The sequence below is a fragment of the Heterocephalus glaber genome, unplaced genomic scaffold (assembly GCF_053883595.1).
Source record: "Heterocephalus glaber isolate CG9 unplaced genomic scaffold, H.glaber_assembly_v1.0 deba00001687, whole genome shotgun sequence".
Taxonomy (NCBI): Eukaryota; Metazoa; Chordata; class Mammalia; order Rodentia; family Bathyergidae; genus Heterocephalus; species Heterocephalus glaber.
Genome location: NW_028258412.1, coordinates 2,356,821 through 2,378,498, shown reverse-complemented (window position 1 = coordinate 2,378,498; position 21,678 = coordinate 2,356,821). Strand labels below are relative to the sequence as shown.

Here is a 21,678-nt window from a genome sequence, read left to right as displayed (position 1 = left end):
ATTTGAAATTTAAACAGCATTAAAATTAAAAGTGACACGGAGCAGCATTGAGAATATGAAGGGGGAAGAATTGGGCTGCCTGACCCCTGAACCAGTGAAGCTGAAATCACTAGAAGTTTAGAAGAAATATAAATGCTGATGTCTGCTGGCCAAGATTCCACAGCAGAGGTTAACTCAGGACTCTGGGCATATTTTAAAAAGTGATTAGCAAACAGCCAGGTCCTCGGGAAAGTGATCAGCTTAGAAAGTACCCACCTAGCCTAGCATTGAATTGTAAAATCCTTCCACAGAATAGTCTTGTTTTTCAGAGTGAACAACACAGGCAACAGGCGAAGGGATAAGGCCTCCGAAGCCTTCAGCACCAGAAAGACTGAAAATAGAACAACTGGAAGGACTCAGGGCCTTCTGCCATGCCCCCCAAAAGCACAGAAAATTACAGCTTTCCCGTCAGCTCACAGGTGCCCATTGCAAAGCCCCACCAGACAGTACAGTACCTGATGACCGCAGGTCCCTGGAACGACTCCTGCCCAAAAGGTCTCCCCAGTTAGCCACAAAGGGACCCCAGCCAGCCAAGAGAGCTGGTCTGAAAGAGAAATGTCAGAAACACCCTCCCTAAACGCTCACACACATCCCCTTTCCTTGCTTCCCCTCTCGACCCTGGCCCCCACCCTCCTCCAAGCCAATGCGATCACAGCAGCTGTGCCTACAAGTCATTTCTAAAATTAGCCCCTGAGCTGCAGGTCCAGCCAGGAGAGAGCGGCAGCCTGGGGTGGCCGCTGACCAGGCAGTGGAGAGCATGGACATATTTGGTGGCACATTGCAGGGGAGGGGACAGCTCCGGACGCAAGCACATTCCCAGGCTTCATGTACCAGGGCAGGCCACACACCCATGCTCCTGCCCCTGCCCATATGGAAACCCAGAGGCTGCAGGAGTTGGACAGGAGGGGGTGGCTCTGCAGTCTGGTCGAATATGGGAGGGAAATAACTGGGGACAGTGCTGGTCACTGTGGGTGAACAACACAAGTGAATGTGCCTGATGCTGATGAGCACCCCTCACACAATGGGCAGCCTGCAACAAACTAAATTAACAGTGCTGACAACCCTGTGAGGCAGACTTTTCTCCCAGACCCATTTTACAGAGAAGAAAGCCAAGGCATGGAGAGGTTAAGCAACTTACCCAAGGCAGTGGAGAGAGCCCAGGCAGTGCTGCCTTTAAAAGGCTTGTTACAATCAACCCTGACACTAACCTGGGTGCTGTAAAAAGTGCTTCATCCTCAGGGCTAGAAGTGTGACTCAGGGATAGAGCATGTGCTGAGTATGCCTGAGGCCCAGGGTTCCAGCTAGCAATTATTTTTTTTAAGTGCTTTCTCCACGGCCTGGAAGGAAAAAAGAAAGTAGGGACTTCAGTAGACAGAACAAATCATGCAGATTTACATAGCTAACGGGAAATGGAGTCAGAGGTCTGATTCCAAAGACATGATTGTAGCTAGGTGTGGTGACACACACCTGTAATCCCAGCACTCCAGAAGTCTAAGGCAAGAGGACTGTAAATTCAAGCCCAGCCTGGGCAACTTAGTGACTTCACAAGATGCTATCTCAAAATGAAAAAATAAAAAAGAGGTGGTGACATAGCTCAGTGTGAAAGTCCTGGGTCCAATCCCCAGTGCTGCAAAAGAAGAAAGGCAGGATTGTTCAAACATGAGACACTGCTTCTCTAAGAATCATTTCCACCATTCCTATTTGCTGTTGCCCTGCTTTGTGACTAAGAACAATAACTTCCCAAAGTACACCTTTCCTCCTGAGCCTGGAGAATCAATTCAGTCAGAAGCTCACTAGAACACTAAATGAAGCCTACGTTAGATATAGCTGCCCATCCACATATAAACCAGGAAACTATGAGGGCTCTGGGCCCCCAGTGGAGAGTGACATTGTGGTTCAAATCTAAAATGTCCCTCAAAAGTCTCCTGTGTTCAGAGGTGGGGCTTTTGAAAGGCAATTGGATCATGGAGTAGTATACTTGTCAGTAGATTCATCCACTGATGAGTTCAAAGCTGACTGTGCTGTTGGGGGCCTTGTTATAAGAGGTGGGTCACTCAGGGTGTGACCCAAAGAAGAGGGATGTATTCTTGTCCCCTGATCTTCCCTTCTTTTTCTCTCCTTTCTTGCCACTATGGGCAGCTTTCCTCTCCCACATCTTTCCACAATGCTGCTTCTTCTTTGGAGCCAGCTGACCACGGGCTGAATCCTTGTAATACATGAGCCAAATTAAACCTCTTCTCCTTTAGGTTGCCAGTGTTAGGTATTGTATCCAGCAATAGGAAAGCTAACTAATATAAGTGGCTTGGGACATCATAGACTATTCCACAGGAAGAAGTTGGGGACAAATGATCCCCAAGCTGTCCCCTCCAGACTGTGCTGGACTGTCTGACAATGAAACATGAACCCACCTCATATGGGGTCCTACAACACCATCTCCTGGGGCATTTCTGTCCTTGTCATCTTTCTATGGCTGGGCCCCATGTAAGCTGTGACCTGTGGTGATGGTTTTGTGACCTAGAGAAAACTGTCCACCTCAAGGGAGCCAACGTTATACATCTCTCTGTCATTCCCCTGGGACCTGGGCTAGGTGGATTTCTTTCCCCCTTCAGGACAACCAAGTATTACTTTGGGTATGCTGTGATTTAGGAAAACCCTTGTAAGCAAGATGTTGTCACCCAGCTAACCGTTTATCTCCCAATCTCCAGGCTTTGTTCCCAGGGAGGAGGAAAGGAAAAGAAAGTGAATGTAGTTTTACCAAGGCATTCAGAGAACTGATGACTTGTGGCTTGTGTCTAATTAGCATGGTGTCACCAAGAGAAAAGATGATGGTGCTTTTGGGTGGGGTGTGTGACAGTTGTGTGGGCATAGATCCTTCTGGACAGAGTAGGGAGGAATCATCACACACTGCTGTTGGGCTCCTAGTCCTTCCCCCTAGAGCCGTGGCCTCTTCAGCCAGTGAATTCTGTGTCTGCAAAACGTCCAAAGGATTGTGACATTTTACTGGGGCAAATGACCTCAGTCTCTTACCAATCCCTAATCTTTCAAGGGTACAAACTGAGTGAACTCTTGCTGAGGGCCCATCCCATTAATCAATCACCCCCATGAGCCCTGCAAGCCCTGCCCATCTTGTCACTCAGGAGGATGATTCTAGCCACCTGGCTTGAATGGAGAAGTGCCATCATCTGGTCTTTGTCATCTTGGGGTCCTGTTATTCCCAATTTCCTAGAGACCTGCCTGTGTACCTGCACATGTACTAATAAACAGAGGAACAGTCCTGGTGTGTCTGTGTGTGTGAGAATCAGGAGAAACCTTCCACATGACTGTTGCCAAGGCCTGGGTTGGATGTCACTGTTCCTATAGCAAAAAACAGGAAGAGTATTTCTCAGTCTATGTCCCTTGAAGTGGCTGGTATACAATAGGTGCTTAATAAATGCATACGCCATGAATAACTAACTGCATGGAAGCTGGGCTGGAGAAGGTGCCTGAAGATCTGGTTCTGTGTCATGCTTTCTCTAGATGTTTATCTGCCAGTCTACCTGTCCATCCACCACCAGTCTGTGTCTCGGTTCATTCTTGGCACTCAATAGCTGTTCATGGGATCTTTGGTAAATGGAGGAACAGTGAAAAATATCATATGCCTGAAGCATAGGGGAAGAAGAGATATCTGCAGAGGAAGATTCCTATGAAACCCATGCTCTAACCAGAAGGTTGCAGATCTGCACAGAGCTCTGGTGGTAGGGGAGTATAGGGAGGGCATGAGCTTTGGATCCAGATCCAGTGCTGGCCACTTCCTCACTGGATGCCTTGGGGAAGTGTCCTCACCCAGCTGGGCCTCAAGATTTCCCTCTGTAAAATGGGATTCTTATTACAATGTTCTAGTCCACATGACCCATAGACCCTCAGTGATGGCTGAATGATAGAATGACCCAAAGTAGATACTGCATTTCCCCCAAAATAAGACCTAACTGTAAAATAAGCCCTAACATGATTTTCCAGGATGCTTGTAACATAAGCCCTAACCCTAAAATAAGTCCCAGTTAAGATCATCAGCCAGACAGACACATTTAGTATGTCCACTGCAACTCACGATAAACATTTTGAATTATAAAATAATATTAATATATAATTAAATATAAATAAATAATATTATTGACATTAATACTTAAAATAAATGATAATATAAATTATAATTAAGTATTTTAAATACCCAAATGGGCACCTTTGGACAAGAAGTAAGTAAACAGGTAAACTCGATACTTACTGTCAAATGACCAATTAGAGTACAGACACAATGCATGAATAACATGCACACTTGATAACAAATGGACATAGTTGTGTCTAGTATGACTCTTCATAATTTAATACATGGTGTGTTGTAACAGCTGTGCTTAATGTACTTCTGTGAAATAAAGAAATGTTTTCTGAATTTTGGTGCCTGCAATTGTTTGTCACTTTTGTGTGGACCATCATTCTTAATTGTCATCATTTTTGTTGCCACTGTCTCGTAAGCCTTCAGTTAACACTTGACTTAATGGAAATTTTGTGAAGTCTATCCTGCAAGAGGTCATGACTTGGATAAAGAATTCATGGGATAAAAATCACTGACAGCTGTGTTGCCAAAAAGCAAGCTACATGGACAAGAAGAGCTCTATTGCTGGACATGAGAGATCGAGGCTAATGGCTCTACAGGAAATGGAGTTGCAAGAAATTCAGGCCAGAATTTGGGGTTCATAGAGTTATGATGATGTTCCAGAAAAAGATGACATGAGTATATTTGAATAAATGTAGATTTTTTTTACATAAACCAATGAATAAATGTAGATTGTTGTACATGAATAAATGTAGGTTACTGTACATGAAAAGATAAGACATACCCTGAAAATAAGCCCTATTGTGTCTTTTGAAGCAAAAATTAATATTATAAAATTTGGTCTTATTTCCAGGGAAATACAGTATATAAAGGCCTTTCCCCTAATCAGTGCTGGCTGCAGAGGGGAGTTGCCACTGAACTTCCTAGTGGTACTGGTGCCAGTTCCCCTGGTTGCCTTGGAGTGTCCTCTTGGCGCCTCAGTGGGTTGTCTGGTCTTATTTAACATGTCCCCTCAAGCATACCCATGTCTCTGGAATCTTTAGTTCCTTCTTTAACTGTTTACCACAGGAACTCCAGCATCTCAACCTCTTGAAGCACAGACCTTTCTGTGCTTATAAGAATCAGCCTGTAGTGGGTTTGCACCATCTCCTAGTGTCCTTGCCTGGGGCAAAACCTTGTAGTTGGAAGGAGCAATTGCAAACTGATAAACGATCTTATCCAGCCTTTCTGCTTTCCTTGTTCATATACCCTCTGCTTTCAACCCCACTTTTTCTCTCTCTGCTCTAACAATCCATGCTGGCTGAGTTTCGTATCTCCATGGTGGTATCATTCACTTCCTATCCCATCAGGCCCAGCAGTATCCTAGCTGGGGTGTAATGTTACCTAATCCCAGGTATAGGCCTAGAGGCTGAGTGGGAGTGGGGAAGAGCAGACACTGATGGGGTCCAAATAGCCTCCGCAGCATCCTTAAGCCAGGGGGAGTTGCTTCTTTGTAGGAGGGGATGGGACACTTTTGCATCCTGTAAGAGGTTCCCAGGAGTCTGGACATCCAAATTTCTGGGGACATCAGCTCAGATGTCCCCATCTCCTGTGACAAGGTCTCATGCTTTCCCAAGCAGAGCAGGCCAGGGATGGTTGGGAGTTCAACCATCTTTGGAGCTTGTCTGATCAAGCCATTGAGTCCTGGCTCTGGTTCTCAGTTTTCTTTGCCTCCCACTACAGCTGGGGCTCTCCTGTATGCCAGCAAGAGATCCTCTGGCTTTTATACTTAGCTTTTAATTGACCATTAATTTCTTTCTGCTTTTTAGTCTTTTTATAAAGCATCAATCAAACTTAGCAACACCTACCCAATTCCATTGCCCTGCATGTACTATTTCTCTTCCTCTTTGTCTCAAATGCTTGCTATGACCTGCCAGCCAATCATTCCCCTCCACTGGTATTTCATCCCAGTCCACTCCCATTAGAAGTTTAAATACATGTGCTGCCCCTGGAACCAGGGACTAATTAATTTCTAATTCCTGCCACCCTTCCCTCCAGTTATAGTACTGACCTCGTGCTCACTTCGACAGCACATATACTATAGTACTGACCTGGCAGGGAGTGCTCCACCTCCTAGGTCCATCTTAGCCTCAGGTTTCTCTGGCTACTGCTGATACCAATAACTGTTCACTGGGTTCCCTGAGTCTGAGATGGGATCTAGTGAGCAGATGTCTATGAAGGAATGCCCTTGGGATCAACATTCACTGAGGAATGAGGAGGGAGTCAGAATTGGGCAAAGGGAGATGTCGACCTGTGATGAAAACTCAGAGACCACCGCAGCCAACCCACTGTGACCTCTGGACCCCAGGTGTTCCAGGTTGTGATAAGAAGGTCAGGCTGCTATATCTCCATGTCAACCAACTGTTGGACAGGAGCCACCACCCCAGGAAGGGCATGAGATTAGGCACGGTGTCTCTCTGTAACTGAGGCATCCTTGTAAGGGGTGACAGCTGAGAGCCATTTGAGGCGAGCACTCCCAGCAACTGAACCAAGGATCCTTCCATGAAAGAGGGTCTGAACTATCAGTGACAGCACCCACGACCCTGGCCAAGGTCAGGCATGAAACTTTTCCTAGGTGAGTGACTCATACATGTTTACAATCTGTGCCATTACTGATACCCAGAACCCAGGTGGCTGTGGACGGCCAACCCTGGTAAGCTGTGGCCCTGTAGCCATAATTCTGCTCACCACTGCCCTATATCTACCAGCACTGCCAAGGCTGTGGTCAAAGTTATTCCTGAGCTGAATAAGAAGCTCAAGGGCATTACATCTCCTGTTGCTGAGCCCACTACAGACTGATGTGCTGCTTACAAAAATATGTGAAATACACCAACATCAAGATGCTGGTGAAGGCCAGGGCATACTAGTGATCATCTGTAGGTCCAGCTACTCAGGAGGCTGAGGCAGGAGGATTGCAAATTCAAGCCCAGGCTGGGCAACTTAGTGAGACTTAGTGAGTCCATGTATGAGACTGTCAAAAAGTAAAAAATTTAAAAAGGCAGTGATGCAGCTCTGTGGTATAGCACTTTGCCTAACATGTATGAGTCCCTGGGTTTAATCCTCAGTACAAAAAAAAGTTAGTGATAAAGCAGGTATTAGAAGAGCTCTGGGCTATGGGAAGGCTATGGGTCCCCTCCTGCTATTTTAACAATAACATCCATTCTTCCACATTTGATGCTGGGCCTGGTGTGATCTCCAACCGCCCATGTGCTCAGCTCACGTCATGCCTTGATAAGCGATTTGGCCATAGCTACCACACAGTAGGTCTCAGTCTCTGTGGGCTCTGAGGAAGTAGGGCCTTGGCCACCAAACCTGATGACAGCTTTCACCCTCTGTGAAGACCCTACTCAATTCTATCCCCTAACACAATGAAAGCACCTATTACCAAAACCACTGGTGCTTAACTGGGGGTAATTTTGCTCTCAGGGGACCTCTGGCAATGTCTGGAGGTATTTTGAGCGTCAAGACTTGGGGGTGGGATGTACTGCCAATATCTAGTAAGCAAAGGCCAAGGATACTGCTAAACAACCTATGAGGCACCAGTTCCTCAAAATTACCTGGCTCAACATGTCTGTGTTAGCTACTTTTCTCTCATTGCTGATACAAGATACCTGACACAGAAAGTTAAAGGGAAAGATTTGTCTTACAGTTTGTAGAGCTGTTAGTCCATAATCATCTGGCTCCAAGACAGCAGTGGCAAACAGGCATTGCAGAGGAAAAACAACATGGTGTGCACAAGGTAGCAAAGGCAACAAGGGAAATTAAAAGTGCCTTTCTGCTCCTTTTATCTTATTCAGGCCACCGGGATTAAGGCAGTGTCAAACCAATGACTCACATGTAGTGGTTTAGGGGCCAGGGATTTAGCTCAGTGGTTCCGCTGCCTGCCTCAAAAGCACAAGGTCCCGAGTTCGACCTGTAGTACCAAAAATAAAAAATAAAAATTTAAAAAATAGAAAAAGAAACATGTAGTGGTTTAGTAATCACATGCCCTTAACCCTAGCATCACACATTCCAGATTTAGCTACCTCCAAAAAAATGACTGCATGAGGCTTTGCGGGGACATCTAGACACAAGCCACAGTGGTATTGAGGTGCACAAGTCCAGATCCACTGTTTCCATTCCAGGTCCCCTGAGAAAGGGGGACCTTTGGGTGCCCCACTTTGTCCTAGTCCCCAGGACTGTCATAAAGTCTACACTGTGAATACCAGGGTCTAGATTGAGGAGGAATGATGCAAGCATTTATCCAGAAGTCACAGCTGAAAAGACATTCTCCCATTGGTTACTCTGAGCAGAGATCAGTAAAGAGACTCTATCCAATAATGGGCAGTGTGTAGGAAACCAGCGGGAGAAAAGAAACCTCAGAGCTAAGAGCAGAGGAAGCCCACCCACCCCTGGCTTGAAGGAGAAGGAAGAGTGTGTCCAGGGAGCTCCCAGAGGAGTCTCTCTGGCTTATGGATGAGGGGACAGCTGACCCAAGGTCACCTGCAGGGAGAAAGCTTGGGGAATGGGACTCCAACTTTTCTCTCCTCCTGCCCAATGGCCTCTTGTGGTGCCTCTTGAACCAGCCCCAAGTCAGACCCTCTGGAACCCTGGATCCAGCCCAAGTAGCCAAGCCTCCTGGGACAAAAACATAAATGTCTTAACATGAGTAACAACAATTTTCTCTAACTGTAGACTAAAAAAGCTAAGAAAATCATACGTAAGTTAATAAAACTCAATTGTGATTTTTAACAGTGGTATCATTTTTGAATTACATCATTTTAGGTTTAATATAATAGGAATAAAAAGATTTATACATATTGTACTTAGAGGAGACATTGTCAAGTTTTAATAACAACTTTCAGTTTTTTCCTTCCAAATGACCTTTTTTTAGGTTTCTCAAAAAATATTATCATAAATCAGTCTAACTTCAAAAAAGAACCTGTTGCTTTGGTTTTGTTTAATCATGGGCCTATGCCTCTACCAACTCACAGTGCTATTCTGGAGGGTGTTATCTGGCTTACAATGTATTTTCTTAAATGGTCTGTTTTATTTCATATAACACAGGCTCAAATCACAAAACAAAATTCATTAACATATCATCAAAGCAAATACATTGTTTTCAAGCATGCCCTTTCTGGTATAGTTGAATCTCCACCGCCTCCCAAAATTCCACCCTATTCAGGAATATATAAAAACAAAGTGCTTATACATTGTTTCAAGCCTGTTTAAAGATAGTTTAAAGTGAGAGAAAAATGTGTCTCCTTTCAAGAAAAGCAGATGACTTCACGTAAATTACTCCAGACTGATTATGGTGCAGTGAACAAAACATCACACTTGCAACAAATAATTTTCTGTCTTTGTAGAAAAAGTGACATAATGTTTCCATGTTTTTAAGCTGCTTATTTCTCCAAAAACACATTCAAATTCCCATGATAGTACAAAGAATAACATGCTCCTCCGTACATAACTCATCAGTAATACATTACTATCCAAGTGCTGAGTATTTAATTACACAAATCCCTGTTCAGTGCTGCTATTGTTCTGTCTTCCTTTCCTGTAGGAGATCAGATGAAGAGGGTCAAGGCCTAGCTGACCTTCTCTGAAAGCACAGGGGAGAAAAACAGCAGGCTGTGCTCTTTTGGCCAACAACACAAGCACGCTAGCATGTTGCGCGTTCCAGGGAAGAGTCCAGAGCTAGATGAACCCTCTGTTACCTTGATTGTTTACTCACGTGTCCAAGTGAATAAAAGTGAGGTGAGCCAAATGCTCAGGGCTCCGGTTCAACTCGAGACAGAGAGCCCCTGTCCCGGCATTCTAAACTAACTCTTTTTGTCTTTCTTCCCCATTCGCCCTCTAGAAAAGAGCAAACTCATAGGATGGCCCCCTACACTTTCCTGTCCTTTAAAAATAAACTGAAAGTTTCAAATATAACATAGATGAGGTTTTCTAAGTAGAATGCACTTGTTCATAGATATACTCCCTAGATAACTAATAGCCAATCTTTCAACAATCAGAGTAGCACTGCTTGGAATGCAGTGTTCAGACATTTTTAATTATAAAATATTTTCAACAGTTGAAAGGTAAATTAAAAGGCAAAACCCTGTCAGTATCCTCCCTACCCCAAAAAATCAGTCTTGTATAAAGTCAATGGTAGTTCTGAAAGGTAGAATGATGACTGAATTGGGCTCCACTTTTTCCCAACAAAGGCCCAAAAATCTGTCAATAAATCCGTCACGCTTGGCCCCGCCCCTCTCGGCGGCAGCTGAGCGTGGAGCGGAGTAGGAAGGGCCCTCGTCCCTGCCCCTGAGGTCAGTACCCTTCTCCCGCCCTAAGCTCCGCCCCCATCCCCCGCGCAGCTGCCGTAGTTCACTGGTTGGAGAAGCCGTCGGCCCCGCCCCCGACGTCACGCCTTACACCCTCCCTCGTGCTCGGCCCCGCCCCGCGAGTCTGTGACAGTTGGAGGTTCGAAGTTCGAGGATGCTCGCCTGTCGCTGCTGACTAGAATGGACCCTGCCAGACTTCAGCCCCCGCGGGCAGAGACAGGCGCTAGGTGGCGGGAACGTAGCCCAGGCCGCTCCCAACGCGCGGCTGACTGGCTTTCCCGCTCGCCCCCAGAAGCGGAGACCCGGCAGAGCCTGCAGCGCACCGTGAAGGAGGAGGTAAGTGCCGGGCGGCCGCCGCCAGCGAGGAACGAGGCGCTGCGGCGGGGCGGCTACTTCAGGGGCCAGGTCCCCTCTGGGCGCTGCCTCCTGCAGACCTGGAGGCAAGTGGAGTTCGGGTCCAAGGGCTTTGGCTGGGGGAGGGGAACCTCCGTGTTTTTCATCGGTGTGAGAAGACAGGCAGTGTGAGGACCCCTTCCCCCAGGTGTGGGTACAGTGGGCGGCCTGTAGGTGGGAGTCTTGTAGATGCTGGTGGGTGGGCTCAGTAAGGAGTCTTAAGGGAGAGACGCGCTTTTGACGGGCCAGGTAGGACTTGCTGATAGGGGACGCAGAATGCGACTGTCTGGGAGGAATCAGGCTTTAGGAAAGGAGTTTTATTTGGTAAAGTCAGGGCTCCTAACCCCAAATCCTCAGTCCTTGGAGCCACCTCCAGGCGCCAGGGGAACTCACTCCGAGGGTCCTGGGTCAGGGTCCGTGGGCTCCTTTGGCAGGTAGAGTGCCCTGGCATTGCCTTCTCCAGTCTACACACTCAGGACAGTGAGAGCCAGATGCTGTCCTGACTATACCCTTAAATGTTCCGTTCCCTACGAGGGTGGCAGGGAGGGCTTTGGAGTTTTCCCCACCAGAATCCTTCTTTGCAAAGACCCAAAGCCCATTGCTTCTCTTGTTGTGGTAAGCACTTGGCGCCAGTTTGGAAAGAAGCGCTCAGTTTGTTTGCAGAAAGCTTGGGCTCCCTGACTGTATCCTCCCTAGTGCAGACTAACAACTTGTGGAAACAGTTGATGTGTTTCCCGTCTTTATAATTTTCCCTTCTCCAATATATAGCATATTGGGTCATAAGCTTGCAGCCATCTCATATTGGCTTCTTTCAGTTAATAATGAACTTTTAAAGTTGGGCATTCCTTTCCATTAGCACCATTCTCCTTGGCAGCCCACCTGTGGCAGAGAGAGAGGGAGAGCTGGGAAGTACTAAGCATGCCAAGAGAGGTGGGCCATAAAAACTGGTGACCCAGGGCAGAGTGGACACTGGCTCCAGGAGCAGGGAACTGGCTATGACTACTATGCTCAGTGCAGAAGACTGAGAGCTCAGCATACTAGCTACCTGGCCACCCTCCTGCTGAGGTCCCCACCTGAGGCAGCCTGGGGTGCCTGAGCAGAGGCCTTTATTCATATCCTGGCCTCTTTGCAGGCCTGATTGACCCTTGCCTCTCCCAGGTGAACAACTTCACTGGGAATGTGGGAATAGTGACAGTGGCATCTGCTATAAATCTTGGGCTCATGTTTGTGAAGCCCACCTATAGGAAGCACCCACAGGTGTCTGTGGAATGAAGAACCACCATAGTGTGTGCCAGTCTTGGTGTGTGACAGATAGTCCTAGGTTTAAATCCCCACAGCAAGTCACTTGACCTGACCAGGACTCAATTTCCTCATCAGTAAAGTGGAGCTATACCCACTTACTGAGCTATCATGAGGATTAAATGAAGTCATGCCCTTAAGTATGGCACCAGCACACAGTGAACACTTTGTAAGTACATGCTGGTTTTTTCTACTTGAGGCAAGAATATAAAGCAGCTATTGCATTAAATGCTTGAAATGTACAGTGCTCTCTCACTATTAAGGGACATTGGTTCCAGGACCCCCTAACATACCAAAATCCATAGTTGCTCAAATCTGTTTTAGAAAATGATGCAGGTGTGTCTAGGACTTGTGTACATTCTCCAGTATACTGTATCATCTCTAGATTACTTACAGTACTGAGTATAATGGAAATAGTTGTTATATTGAAATAGAGAATAATGACAAGGACTAACTGTACATGTTTAGTAAAGTTGCTTTTTTTATTCAGAGTATTTTCAATCCATGGGTGATTGAATCTGCAGATACAGAACCCTCAGATGTAAAGGGCTGGAAACTGACTGTGTTATGCCTGTAAGGCAGAAACTAATATTTCACTGATGGAAAAACCCAAAGCTCAGAAAAGGGATGTGAACTGCTCCAGAGCATTCATGAAGGTCAGATTCCAGAGCTAGATGCTCATAATCAAGTAGTAGCAGGAGTGACACTACAAGATCAGTGGAGGGGGGACCATATCAAATTAGTGCAGGACTCAGGAGGGAATGAGAAGAGGGCATGTGACTTGGCCCTGGAGGATTGGGTAATTTTTCCAGATCCAAAGATGGTGATAGACATGGATCCTAGTGGAGGGAGCTACAGGAGCCAAGGCCAGACAGTGGTAATTGCCTGGGATACATAAAAAGAGTGGCAAATGTGACAGAGCTTAAGAGTATGGAGATGGATAGGAACAAGGTTCAGCTGGAAAGGAAGGTTAGGTCACACCCAACCAGCTACTTTTTGCAGGGTAGTCCCCTCCATTACATTCCATCATTCTATCTCCTTCAGGTCTTTTCTGTGGCTGCAACTTGGAGCTTCCCAAAATATTCCCATTTACACCTCTGCCAGTCCCATTCAGGCTGCTCCCAACTGTCACCTTCTGCATTCCTTGTGCAAAGCAAATGAAAAAAATTAACAACTGCCAGCACTTATTTTTAGTAGTACATGTTTGCGGTACATAATGTTTACATTCTTTTATGCCTAGTAGTATTTGTTTTATGAAGTTGGGTATGCAGTTGTTTGATCCATATATTTTAATAACTTTTAGTTCTTCATGTTGGATTGTTCCCTTAACCTGTATGTAATGACCTTCTTTGCCTCTTTTGATCAGTTTTGGCTTGAAATCCACTTTGTCTGAATATAGGATACCTATACTTAACCTTTTCTGGGCTCCTGTTGCATGGAATAATTTTGTCCATCCTTTGATTTTTAGTCTGAGTTTCTTTTTGGGTTAAACATGTTTCTTGTAAACAGCATGGAATTGGGTTTTCTTGATCCATTCTGCCAATCTGAGTCTTTTGATTGGGGAACTGAGACCATTCACATTGAGACTTATTATTGATAGATAATGACTTATTCACGTGATTGCCTTATTTTCCTGTTGCTGCTTGCTTATCTTTCCCTTCTATGCAACTGTTCACCCTAGCAGGTATATTCATTCTATTAGACCTTTTGTCATTGTTAACTTCACTGTCTCTTTCTAGGATATCCTTGAAATTCTTTTTGGTGGTTTGCTGGTCATGAATTCTTTTAGGTGCTCTCTATCATGAATATATCTTGTTTCTCTTAACAGTCAGCCTGTGTTGGAAATTGTTTTCCTTAGGGCTTGAAACACTTCAAGGTTTAGTGATCTTCTGGTTTCATTGTTTATAGTTAGTACTCCAGTTTGGCTCATCCCTTTTTAGCTTCAATGGTTCTGACTTTGAAAACATCTGAAGCCATAGGTTTGGGTGGGAAGGAAGCACTTTAGTCTGATTTCTTGACCAGGCTGTTTATCTCCTTTTGCTTGCTGAGAAGTCTTGATAGGCAGCTTATTTCCAGCTCTTTGGGGATATAGAAGTGGTTAGCCTTCGCTTATACCCTACTGAGGGCTGTATGGTATGGTAACTGCAGTAGGTGAACAGTGATTTTGAGAAATGGAGGCAGCTTGGTATATAGAATAGGTACAATATTATTGTGTTTCACTGATTTGAATGTGTTCCATCCATTGTAATCCATGACATCATCTTCTGTATGGCTGAGAAAGAAAAAAGCTGCTAATTAAACTATGACATGCCATTAGTTGTAAAATGTAATCCACTTTCAGTAATATTAACACTGGAGAAAAAGGTCAGTGAAATGTGAATTAGTGGGATATGTATAGATTTAAAACCAGAAGACCACTCCTGGGTCTCTGCTGTTTCCTGTTACTATGATCTTGGATGAGTCACTGTTGGCATTTCAATTCCTCTTCTCTCTGAAAAGCCAGGGAGGGCGGGTGGGGGGGGGGGGAGATGCTACTTTCATGACATGATCTGATTTTTTTGTGTGTGGATGGATGTGGTTAGGAATGTCTTGGTGGAACTCCTCTGTCTTTCCCTGACCTGTTCTACTCTGCGCCAGCTCAGAGTAAATGGTTCATTTGTAGTGGTCAAGAAGTAATGAATGAATGAGGTGTAGAAATAAATGATGTGGATAGTGTTTAACACATGGTTACTTTTTTTCCTTCCTTTTATTTTTCTTTATAGAAAGAAAGAACTCCTAAGCCAACAAGAAAAGATGGTGTGAATCATTATCTGACAATATGTGAAAACATAGTGCAGTCTCTTGTGTAATCACACTTTAAACTTTCTAGAGAAAATTAAAACTATATATTTTCAATCTTAATTGGTTAGAATGTTCTTTGTGTGCTTGGTTTTCTTTAAGAAGTCCATTGAAAATAGGGATCCTTTCTCCATACATAGTTCTGGCTATGTAGTAAGGTTAGCCATATACAATCAGAGGTAATGAATCTTATATGTAATAATTGTAGCCGTTATGATCCTTGAACAGCATGTTAATATTTAATTAGCACTCTTGATAACCACTTCTTTAATCATCTTGGGTTTGATTATTTGTTGCAGTAATGAGAACAGCCTAAAACTGTGCAGTATATCATTTCTGTTCCAGGCAGTGGGCTGCTACTTGGCATCCTGTGGTGGTGCCTGTGGTCCCAGCAGTGGCTGCTGTGGGCTCTTCATTGTTGGGGTCATGAGCTGGTGATGGAGGGCATTTTCCCTATCTGAACTTTCTTACTAGATGGACCAACAGCACCTTGTGTGGTGTCTTTGATAGTTCTCATTCTCACTGCTTTTCTGTCTTTCTGACCATTTTTCCTAGTAGCTATGGATAGTAAATATTTTAGGCCTGTTTCCAATGGCTGAATTAGGAGATAATCTTTACTTGTAATTTTTGAATTCCATTACCCAGATGGGCATGTGTGAAAAATTCTCCTTATTTTCTTTTTCTTGAAACAAATAGTTTATGTTATTCTCCTGCTGGAATCCTAGAAAGAGCACTTCATAATCTGTTAGAAAAATAAGCTAGGTATGATTCCCACACCTGTGATCCTAGCACTTGGGAGGTGGAGGCAGGAGAATTGCTGTGAGTGTGAGGTCAGCCTGGGGTATGGTGAGTTGAAGCCCAGTCTGAATGACATAGACCTTGTCTCAAAAAACCAAAAAGAAAAAAAAAAAAAAAAAGAAAAAGAATCTTGATTTCAGTACTGGCAGATACTTGTCATTCACTTGTGTTAAAAACAAATTGTTTCTCTTAGCCATTGTTTTTCACTTTTTAATTTTTAATTGTAAAATACAACATAAAGTACCTTTTTAACTTGATAAGTGCGCAATTCATTACATTCATAATGTCATACTACCATCACCATTATACATCTCCATATCTCTTTTCATCTTGCAAAACTGAAACTCTGTACCCATTAAATAGTAATTCCTCATGCCCCATCTCCCTAGCTTCTGGAAATGATATAGGAGAAATATAACTGCGGACCTGTTAGATGTCAAATGTGCTGAGTCTGTGGTCCCACAACATCAAGAAATGAAGTTGTGAACCAAAGGAAAAAGTTAGGAGAGTTTTATTGGAAGTAAGGATAGAATTAGCTCCTGGATTTCTGGAAGGGGTCCCAAGTTGGTGGCCATTGAGGCCCTTTGTCGGGGCTAATTTATATAGTAAAGTCACAACATGGGTCAAACTACAATCAACCAGTACATTGACCCAATAGGGAAAGAAATCATGAAGGGGAGTGTATGGGAAAAACAAAGACATTTTTGGGAAGGGGTGGGTCCATATGTCATGGGTGTCTGGTGCCTATCTGGACTTACTGGATTAGGTGATGCTAATTACAGTATAATTTCAAGTTACTCTTTATCCATTAGGGAGACATGTAGGCCTGGCCATTGCATCTTGAGGCCTGACCTGATGTGCCTCCAGCCACAATTCTGATGTCTTACTTTTTGTGCTGACTTCTTTATGAGCCTAGCTGTATATTAATTTCTATCTGACTTAGCTGCTTATAATAGCAACACCATTTTACTTTTATTCTAGTGACCTCATGTAAGTCGAATCATGCAGTGTTTGTCTTTTTGATGACTTGTATTTTTTAGTACTACTTTGTATTTAAACTCATTCTAATATTTGTGAAACATGGTAGATGATTCTTTTCTAATTTGTAGAACAGTGGGAAGAATATTAAAATATGTACTGAAAACAATATAAATATTCTAAGTTAACATCCTGTTGTGGAAGACAACACTGATTAAAAAGTAGGGGAAAAAGTTTAAATTCCATTTCTAACTCCCATGTAAACTCGGTGAATTTAGAAAGTATTAACATCTTCACACATCTCATGTTTCATTTAGGAAATGTCAGTCCCATTTCAGAGTTATTGTGGAATCAGATGAAAGTGAAGAAGTAACTACATAGAGGTGTTCATGAGCTGCCTGAAAACAGTAATACATCCCCCCATGATGCAGATCATCCAGCACTCTCAGTTATCCTTAACTTTGTGTGTAACCTTACTTATTCAGAAAAGCTGTAGCCCAGCTTTGTACATGGGGTCTCCACAACCCAGGTCCCAGAAAATATCACTGCTCTTTCAAAGCCCCTGACCCAGAAAAAACAATCCCTTTGAATATGGGTGCTTCAATCTTTATGCTTGTCATTTTGATTTTCGAGAATCCTCTGTGGAATTTATGGAATATTGTCTCAGATTCACATATTAAGAAAGTATGTTAAGCTATCTTAAGGTTGATTTGTGGTTCTGTTTGCCATCTTAAGTCATAACAATAGCTGCCAATAATTTTCACAGCAGGAACATAGCCTAGTGGTAGGCTGCTTTTCTAGCATGCAGGAGGCCCTGAGTTCAATACCAAAAGAAGGGGAAAAGTTTTCACATTAGCCTGTCTTGTCTTGTTTTTATAGAGTAATACAGTGAAAGTATATTATCCTTCTTGTACAGAGGAAGGAGCCTGTTAACAGGAAGCCTTGGGACCCAGAGCAGCCCTTGGTCTTATCAAATCAAGAACCAGTTTGTTAACAGACCACATTTTAGCCTATAAAAGCAGTCATAATAAATACAAAAAAATTTAATCGCATGTGTTCTATTGATCACAATGAATTGAAGCTTGAAATCAACAGCTACAGAAACTACACACACATAGGGAGTGATTGATACACTTTTAAATGATCAGTGACTGTGTCATTGAAGAAATCAGGAGAGAAATTTAAAACTTACTAGACTCAAATGAAAATGGGAACACGATATCAGATTCTGTAGCACATAATGAAAGGAGTTGTAAAAGGGAAGTTTATAGCTATGATTGCGTACATTAGAAAAACAGTGATCCTAAATAACCTAATGTATGCTAAAGTCCTAGAAAAATAAGAATAAACTAAACTAAAATCCAGTAGAAGCAATGAAATGATAAAGATCACAGTGGAACTTCATGAAATAGAGACTTAAGAGAACAATACAAAAGATCAGTGAATCAAAGAGTTGGTTTTTTGAAAAGATAAATGATTAATAAACCTTTAGCCAATCTTACCCTCAAAAAAAGCCCAAATCAACTAAAGACAAAAATGGCAAAAATATAGGACACTACAGAAATTCAAAAGATTATTAGAAACTATTTTGAAAACTTGAATTCCAATAAGTTAGAGAAAGAAAAAATGAATAAATTTCCAGACATACATGACCTACCAGAATTGAACCAAAAAGATATTTTAAAAATCCAGCTGGGTATTTAGCTCAGTGCTCCCACCACACCTGACTTGCAAGCACAGGGTCCCAAGTTCAATCTCCAGTACCAAGAAAAACGAAAAACAAAAAAACAAAGAGCTCAGTAACAAGTAATAAGATTGAAATAAAATTTTTCTCAACTAAGAAAAGCCCAAGACCTCAGGGATTTAGTGGTGAATTTTACCAGTGGTAAAATTTACCAATTTTACGAAGATCTGACTTTTACCAAAACTTTAAAGAACTAATATCAGTGCTCCTCAAATTTTTTCATCCAGTAAACAGAGAATGAATCTTCCAAATTCATTCTATAAAGCCAACATTACATTGATAGCAAAGCCAGACAAAGACTGAACAAAAAAAGAAAACTACCAACTAATATCCTTGATGATCATTTATACAAAAATACTTAGTAAGCTTCTTGGAAACAGATCAGTGACAAATTAAAAAGATCATACACCATGACTAGGTGGTTTCATCACAGGGACACAAGGATGTTTTAATATATGTCAGTCAGTAAATGTAATATGCTACGTAAATAGAACCAAGGATTTAAAAAAAGATCATTGCAATAGATGCATAAAAAGACTGATAAAATTCAAATCCCTTTATGATAAAAAAAACTTTGAAGAAAATAGGCATAGAAGGAGGCTTTCTCAGATTGATCTGCAGAGCGGGTCCCTTCCTCCTCCAGGAGTATTTCTTTTTTATTTGATTCCTGGAAGGGGTCATGGGAACACTGAGAAACCCATTCAAGATGGTCCCAGAGGGTAAAGAAGAGTTGTACACAGGGCACTTCATTCCATTTTCTTTCTCTTTACAAAAGAAGTTTGAAGTACAGTATTAAAGTTAGGGGAAACACCCCCTTCCACCTGCAGGCCACTTTCCTTTTTGGTCATCCAGAGGGCACTGAGCCCAATCCTTGGTACAATAAAAAATTAGGGTCTTTTTCTTTAAAATTTGAGGATCTAATTCCTTCTAGTGTTTAAAGAGGCACTCTAGGGGTAAATGTGCTGGAATACTTGATGGGCTGGTTCCCATCTTGGAAGAAGAGAAAGACTGAGTGTGAGGGTCCCCTTACATCCCTGGGCATCCCCTGGTACAAAAAGATCTCTCAGTTGCAAGGCCAAGATGGCAGATGTCTACCTACCACAGTTTTTCTTTCCATCTTGCCTTAAAGAGACAGAGCATTTCCCATCTTGCCTAGAGGTTTGAGTGTACCCTCAAGCTCCTGTCCTGGCTACCCTATCCAGCATTGAGGTTCATTCTCACTATACCTATGCATGGGTTTGGTGCCAGCATCCTTGTATGGGTCTTTCTCCCCTGGGAATTGAACCAGACCCTTGGTAACTCCTCTCATGTCCCCAGTAATGATGTATATACCATGTTGTAAATGCCAAAAGTTCCCAGTAGGCCCTTTCTTTGAAAGGGTTAGGATTGCTGTTAAAACAATGTCCCAGAGTGACTGAGCTCTGTCAGAGCTTGAAGTGGAGGAGGAAACAGGTCAAAAAGGACCCATCTAAAGGTGAGGCTGAGCAGTCCTCTTGGGTTTCCCTTAAAAACTCATGTTGAGGAATTACAACAAATGTAATAGGAAGAAGAGTCCCCTTGTACATTGCCCTCTCATGAGTTCCTTTTCTCTTCTGAGGTCCTTATGATGTTACAGCAAAGTGTGACAGTTCAGCATTACAGCCCAGTGTTACAGCTAGCTGAAGGTCTCTGGAGGCAAAAAACCACACACACACAAAAACCCACCAAAACACTTGGAGAGATGGGAGTGAACCAAGTTTTATTACATTGGCAGTCCCAGAGGAGTTCACAGTCCAAAGTCTGAGCCCCAAACAAATGGAGGCAACCGTATTTAGAGATTTATGGGAAGGACCATTGGGTAAATATGTTTACAGAAGCAGAAGGGCAGTGTTAACAGAACATCTTGAAACATTGGGTAGGATTATCTTGCAGCTTGAACAATTAAATTTGCAATTAGGATGCTTGAACAGTTACATTTGCAGTGCAGGTGATTTTAACAAAACATGATAACTGGTAAAAACATGGGGATGGGGCTTGAGAACAGACAAAGGCCTGCCATGTTGTGCATCATTTGTTTTTATCAATGTAACTCATCAGGAGGAGCCAGGAAATGGCAAAACAAGTAAATAGGTGAAGGTGATCTGGATTCAGCCTGGGTCTACTCTTATTAGATAAAAGATGATTTATTTGAAGATGGGGAAAGGGGCAAGAGAGAGCACAAATGAGTGAGCTACACTAGTACTACCCAGAGCCCAATCTGAAATGCCCAGTTTTCCCTAACTGTACAGTGACGGAGCAGTCTTGCATGGAGAATCCTAATTTCATGAGGAGATACAAATCTTCCCAAGAAGTACAGTTTGGAGATGGCCCAGAAAAATTGTGCTCTTGAGCCTGCAGACAGGTCATTGAGTCATAGCATATGTAGGTCTCCCCTCCCCCCCCACTCCTTGGAGTCCTACAATCTAGCAGAACTAAGGGGAGTCCCCTCTTGGCAGTAGGCAGGCCAATTTAAGTCATTGACAGGGTCCAAAGCAGGGTCTTGGTCTCTTAGCAGTAGGCAGGTCAGTCAACCCCTGACCAGGCTCAGACCAGGTTATAAGACAAGGAGGTCAATCTCTTGATATAGGAATGTTGGTATAATTCCTTGACTTGGTTGTCTGAGGAATAGCAAGCTGGACTTGCATCTGGCAGGATACCCCAGACGTATTGTCACCCAGCCATATAAGTTACTGGCTCCTGGCTGCATCCTGGAGACCACAGGGAAGCTATATGAGTTGCTGAGTCCTTGCATACTGCCATTGAGCCATATGAGGATGAACTTCCCACAGAATAGAGTCCCCTATCACCACCCAAGGAAGCCAACCACCCTGAGGTTTCAGTTGTGCTAGTCATGGCTGGGGGAACCTCCAGAAAGCAAGACAACAGAATGTCCTCCCGTGTTAATGCTCCTTTAGGCTGGGATATACTGACCATGTTTGGTAGTCTTCAGTTGATCCTGGATGAGCCCCCAAAATATGCCACATCCCCTGGGTGGGTCCAGGGTCACTAGCATACCCTCAAACTTTGCCAAATTTGTCTTTAACTCCAGTGTAGAAAGAGGAAGAAGAGTTAGGATAGTGCAAAGCAAGAATAAAGCTACTGTGCAGAAGAAAGATACAAAACCACTCCAAGAAGTT

The 21,678-nt window shown here is 43.4% G+C and overlaps 1 protein-coding gene and 1 long non-coding RNA gene across 5 annotated transcripts in view; one reads left to right on the top strand and one right to left on the bottom strand.

The window, feature by feature from the left end:
- The window catches only part of Myo18b (myosin XVIIIB), a 280,964-nt gene extending 280,284 nt beyond the window's left edge, over positions 1 to 680 (bottom strand). For all 4 annotated transcript variants that reach the window (XR_015446186.1, XM_087198064.1, XM_087198065.1 and 1 more), the window contains exon 1: positions 495 to 680. The gene's annotated coding sequence lies outside the window, so the exon portion shown is untranslated. The remainder of the gene's footprint in view (positions 1 to 494) is intronic.
- A 9,722-nt stretch (positions 681 to 10,402) lies between these two features.
- The window catches only part of LOC110348848 (uncharacterized), a 36,739-nt gene continuing 25,463 nt past the window's right edge, over positions 10,403 to 21,678 (top strand). The window contains exon 1 of the long non-coding RNA XR_002394424.2: positions 10,403 to 10,809. This is a non-coding gene — a long non-coding RNA (uncharacterized LOC110348848). The remainder of the gene's footprint in view (positions 10,810 to 21,678) is intronic.